Genomic DNA, 6147 nt, shown 5'->3' on the forward strand with positions numbered 1-6147 from the left:
GTTCTCAGGGTTTTCTTTATTTTTAAAAGCACTTAGTGAATGGCAGTTGCTCCGTACAATTGCTAAAATAGTGTGCAGCGAGCAGGGAGGCTGGCCAGCATCTTTGTATAAATCTTTTCCAGGGAATGTCTTTAAAAGAATAAAGGCCATGCTGAGAATCCCCTATGGAGAGATGAACTAGCCCAAAACCTGTCGGTAATGTCAGATTTCTACTACCTACTGTGAGTGACAGCAACATAGGAGAAAAGTCATTTATGGCTCATTTTACTTTCGGAGACATGTACTTCTTATTTGTATGCGTTTTAAATTTTAAGATTTTCGCCACAGTTCCTCTTTAAGGTTAGGTGTTAGGAAGGGTGGACAAGGTTAAGGCAAGTGCCAGTTACTGTTGATAAACATATGCTTCATACACACTTGAGATAAAAGTCTTTGGGAAATGCAAGATCACAGACCAATTTTACCCCCTTCCATGTAGTATGAGAGCCATACTCTACACAGTCTATTCTATGGAGCTGCACTCCCCATCAGATAAAATCTTTGCAAATGCTGCACACAAAGATGCCTGTACACATTCAAAAGATCATTATCTGCAAAAGATCTGTTCCTGCAAAAAATCCATTCCTGCAAAATGCATTCATAGTCTATGAGATCTGCAGATCCTCATACACACTTGGTTTAACAGACTTCATCTGCATATCTGGCAATCATCTGCAGATCTGAAGATCCATCCTGGTGGATCTGATCTGCAGATGATTGTCTGTTAAACCAAGTGTGTATGAGGATCTGCAGATCTCATAGACTATGAATGCATTTTGCAGGAATGGATCTTTTGAGTGTGTACAGCATCTGTGTGTGCAGCATCTTGCAAAGATTTTATCTGATGGGGAGTGCAGCTCCATAGAATAGACTGTGTAGAGTATGGCTCTCATACTACATGGAATAGGGTAAAATTGGTCTGTGATCTTGCCTTTTCCAAAGACTTATCTCAAGTGTGTATGAAGCATTAGGGTTTCAAAATGCTGGTGGGATCCAGAGGAACAGCCCCCACATAGGTATGTAATGATGAGCTCCCCCACCAATGGCACACTATTATGAACCACTCTTATGGAGAGGCTCATTTTATATAGTTTCACTTACCTGGGGTTTCCTCCAGCCCACTGCAGTCCACCATCAGTGTCCCTCCATTTCCCTGTTCTCCAGCTGCAAGACCCAGTAGTAGGGGGATTATTACACACGTATGGCCCTTCCCACATACTTGGTTGTTCTCCGGTGGATGGGAGCATTCTGCACCTGCGCAGGTAGTCAAGGCTTGTAACTGCACAGGTTCAGAATGTTCCGGCCATGGGAGGGCAACCAAGGAAATGCACAGCCAGGATCCTACATGCGCAGTAGCCCCAGATTGGCTCAGTCAGAGACTTTCACGTGGTGGACATCTGGAGAACAAAGGTTAGTGGATGGGCGCTGAGGGAGCTCATGACCTGCAGGGGGCTAGAGGAAGCCTTAGGTAACTATAAATCCTTATGTTATTTTCGTCTCAGGTTTTTTTTTATTTTTATTTGGTTTTTATACAGCGTCCTCCACCTCAGCAGCGTTCAACCCGATGAACATTTTTTTGTGTCCTTCTAGACAATGACAAGCTTCGAGAAACCTGAATCTTCACTAAGTACCTGTTCTTAGGCCTCTTTCACACTGCCAGCTATGTCAAAGTTTTTGGCAGCAATTCCATTGAGCCAAATAACAGCCACAGTGGCTTTACCCAGGTGGCAAAACCCATGTTTTATCTGAGCATGGTTCATCACCACCTGTGCCTCTACCAAACACCTGGCTGGTATACTGGAGGAGCTATCAGGGGGCAAGTTTACAGCCTTCAGCCACCTGTGTGAAAGAGGCGTTAGAGAATTTTTACGAAGATCTTTTGCATTTCAGGTGTGTTGCAGACTTCCCTTTCTTACAAAAGTGTCTGGCTTACACATCTGCACCACAACCCTTAGAGCCAAGAGGTGTGTAAAGAGTGGATTCCTGCCCAGTACAGTGAATTTTACCACTTTGGTAATTTTGCTTATTTCATTTGATTGCACACTGGGATGCCACTTATTTCTTTGCCTCCTCGGCCTAATGCAGATCGTCGCAGGGAGCGCATGATATTTAGCTGATCCAGACACAGGGTTGGTTCTCCTCTTCCACCACCGTGCAGCATTGTGATGCTGAAATCATCCTGATGTGATCGGGATCCGGTGGTGGAAGAAGAAAGCCAATCCTCCATGGAGACCCAATCACGTTATATTATTTGAACAGGATCTGGAGAATGATGTCAGCGTTACAGCGCCACTCCGTGGTGGAGAGCTGACCCTGCGTCTGGATCAGGTAAATATCAAGTGCCCCTGCACCGCTCTGTATTAGGCTTAGCGAGGCAGCCCAAGTATAGCTGGCTGCAGCAGTCCTGTCCCGAGGTATCTAAAGTTAGATAACTCAGGAGCGCTCCTGGCTACAGGAACGCATACTAGGATACGCATGGCCAGGGCGCAATGGAGGGGGCAGGAAGAAGCCCCAGGTAAGTGAAAGTCTTATTTTTTACAGTGTTTATAGTTCCGCTTTAAAGTGAAAATACACTTATGAAATAATTGTATGTGTAGTAGGAATGATACAAAAACATTAGAAATGAGTCTCAAATTTATATTTTCAGTTGTATAGCTTTATTTTTAAGATTGCATCAGACTGTCACAACTACTGTTTAGAATCCACACTCTGTCTTTTAAACTGAAAAAGAAGCAGAAGTAATGACCCTTTGAACTTTCCCGCAGCAAAACCTTATTATCTTATGGTCTCGCTTACAGATAACAGGCTTTTAGTTTACAGACTGAATGCCACAAGCTGTTGGACAAGCTCTTTTGCATAGATAACAATTCAAGTTTTTTTTTTTTTGAACCTGAACTCAGAACTCCTCTCTGCTCTAAAAGATACACAAGAGCATAATAACCTTTACATAAAAAACATTTCTTTGTTACAGCTGATACAAATCCTAAAATCTGCAGTTTCTACTTCCGGATTCATGGAAGCAGACATATTATTTACAGCCTGTACTTTCAAAGGAGCTTATCTGCCATAGGCAGTCATGTGACACAGGTGAAAGATCAAATTACAACTAGTGATTAGACACAAATGAGGGGGAGTTACACAGGCTAAACTTAAATACATACAGGGTGCATTTCTGTTTTCCGTGTGTCCTGTGCAAGAGTTCAGGTCCACTTTAACTTGCTGTACTGGAAAACAGGAAGATTTAAAATAACGTCTTAGGCTAAGCACACGATACAATTTTCTGGCAGATTTACCTGCCAGATCGATTTTTTTCAAACATGTCCAATCTGAATTCCGATCGATTTTCCAATCAATCAATTTCTGTTCACTTTCATGGAAATTGATCAGAAAAACAGTCGCAATTCAGATCGGACATGTTGAAAAAAAATCGATCTGGCAGGTAAATCTGCCAGAAAATTGTATTGTGTACCTAGCATTAGTACGGCTAGTACTATATGTACATATGTTTATCTCATCATGTCACTTCAGATACGCTTTATTTGTACTACTCTTTCAAAACTCCCCTACTACGTCATTAGCCAAATTGTTTAACAAATGAACCTCCCTGGCAGTATTGACGGATATACACGTCAATACAGAATATGCTTTGAATATTAGACCCTTGCTTAACACGCTTTTGGCAAGTTACAGGGGAAAAAAAAAATTATGAGAATTAATTGGATCACTTTTTGCACAGAAATCCTGGGGACATTTAATGCCAGGGAGGTTAAGTGGCATTACTATAGTGACTGTGGGGTGGTCTTGAGCCCCACTGTTCCCCCTTTGCATAGTAGCAGTTGAATATTTACCTGCTCCAGTGATGCTGCGGGTCTCCTCTGTTCTTCCTGACAGCAACACTCTGTATGCTGCATTTCTCTGGCTCTGAATGCATGTCACATGATCAGAAACTGGAGGTACTACACAGCATGCAGCTACCAGGATGACTGGAAGGGGCATGATGCAGCACTACACTGCAAGGTGGGGAGAAGATTGGAAAGGGAGTCTTGTGTGTTTTACTAGCCACACGTGTAGGGTTGGATCCAAAGAGGGTGCCCCATGTTAATTTCATAGGGGGGTCCCGTGGGTTGGTGCTGCACATGGACTCAAACTAACACTGTCACCAGTGTGCTCCTCTGCATGCTGAGTTCTTTGTTCTTTTACGGCTTACAATGATGCACAATTGAAGTTCTCAGGAGCCACATAATATGGTAAGGAGGGCCACATTCGGGCGTTGAGTTTGACACCTGTACTTAAAGGATACCTGTGACTTTAAAAACAGGAAAAGTTAAACACAATTTAGTTAACTGCTTTCGGACGGTGGTGAAATCTACTTCCTGTTTATAGGCTGCTATTCCTGCCAGGGCGTAGATTTCACTTACTGCCACTGAGCACTCACTCCCCCTGCTGTCGGTATGACAGTAGAACTCTGGGAGCTGGTCAAGAGCCGATTTCATTGGCTCCTGACCCTGTCATCAATGTAAGCCAATCTCATTGGCTCACATTGATGACAGAGTCAGGAGCCAATGAAATCAGCTCCTGACCAGCTCACAGAGCTCTGCAGTCAGAGACGGCAGAGTAGGTGGGTTGAGGTGATGGATGTGTAGCTTGTACGTTGGGAGCGGCGATTCGTTTGTATGCGCCCATTTCTGGTACCAGCGGTCTCTGGTCCTTAAAGAGAATCTGTACTCTAAAATTCTTACAATAAAAAGCATACCATTCTCTTCATTATATTCTCCTGGGCCCCTCTGTGCTGTTTCTGCCACTCCCTGCTGCAATCCTGGCTTGTAATTAACAGCTTTAGGCAGTGTTTACAAACAAAAGACTGGCTTCTAACCAGAGTATCATAAGTTGAGAACTAGCTTACTGTGTGACTCATGCAGAGCTTGGAGAGGGTGTGTAAAGCTTCTGCCAATGACAAACAGTGCTGCACATTCCACACATTCCAGCCTTAGCCGACAGAGCCACAGAGGAAAGAAGATGAGATTTATTACAGAGACAGTGCAACTAGAAAAGGTTGCAGTAAGACAGACCACATTAGAACAGGTATAGGAACTTATAGGATAGAAGAAATAAGGCTCAAAATTTTGTTACAGAGTCTCTTTAAGGGGCCAGAGACCGCTGGTACTGAAGGGGTTGAGGAAAATAATCCAGATTCTTCCAACGTTCCCTTTCTGTTTCAGCGCTGTCATCCCCCTAAGCTCCTCAACAGTGGTTTATTTATGGGAGTGTGGCTGCGCAGGACAACTTACACTAGCACAGTAGCAACTGCTTGGGCTCAGCTTTTTCTATGAGCAGGCATAAGCTGTCCAGAAAATACAGAAGCTTCCCTCTACCGAGATAAGCATCTAACTTTTCCTTTTACCGAAAAGTCACAGGTTTGCTTAAAAACTTTCAGGAGAAACTGTAAAACTGTATATAATTCCATAGTTCTGTGCTGCAAACCAATGTTCTCTAATGCTTCTTGTTATCTTCCACTGTAGCTCCTAGGAAAGAACTGTCATGTAGTCTCAACAGCACCTTTGATACGCTACACTTTTATGAGTGTCACATTTTTTTTTTAATCTACGGCAGTAAACAAAACACTTTAACCTCCCCGGTGGACTGATTATTTCCGGATTTTAGGGTCTCTTCAGCACGTTTCAGATCCTAAAATCATTGAAAAAAATCAAGCCACCAGAATGCCTAGAGCAGCCCCAGCACTCACTTACCTCCCTGGACTCCAGCGCTTCAATTTTCCCTCCGTACTACCGGTGGCGCTGTAACTTTGTAATGAGATCACTGAATACGATCCACCAGAGTGATTCATAGTCTCGGAGGACATGAAGGAGAACGGCTACTGACGTCTGGATCCCCCGGGAGGTGAGTAAAAGCGCCTGCTACACGCTATACTCTGCATTGAGCTCCCAGGGGCTAGCCCGATCATAGCATGGGCTTACTGCCAGGGAGGTTAATCCTGTAAAATATAAATCACAAATATAAAACGTAACCATATGCAATGATTTAGAAATGGGCATACGAATGCTTTCAAATGCTTATTTCTGCCAAAAGCCCAGATGTTCCAGAAGGTCCAAG

Source organism: Hyperolius riggenbachi, chromosome 5 (assembly GCF_040937935.1).
Source record: "Hyperolius riggenbachi isolate aHypRig1 chromosome 5, aHypRig1.pri, whole genome shotgun sequence".
Taxonomy (NCBI): domain Eukaryota; kingdom Metazoa; phylum Chordata; class Amphibia; order Anura; family Hyperoliidae; genus Hyperolius; species Hyperolius riggenbachi.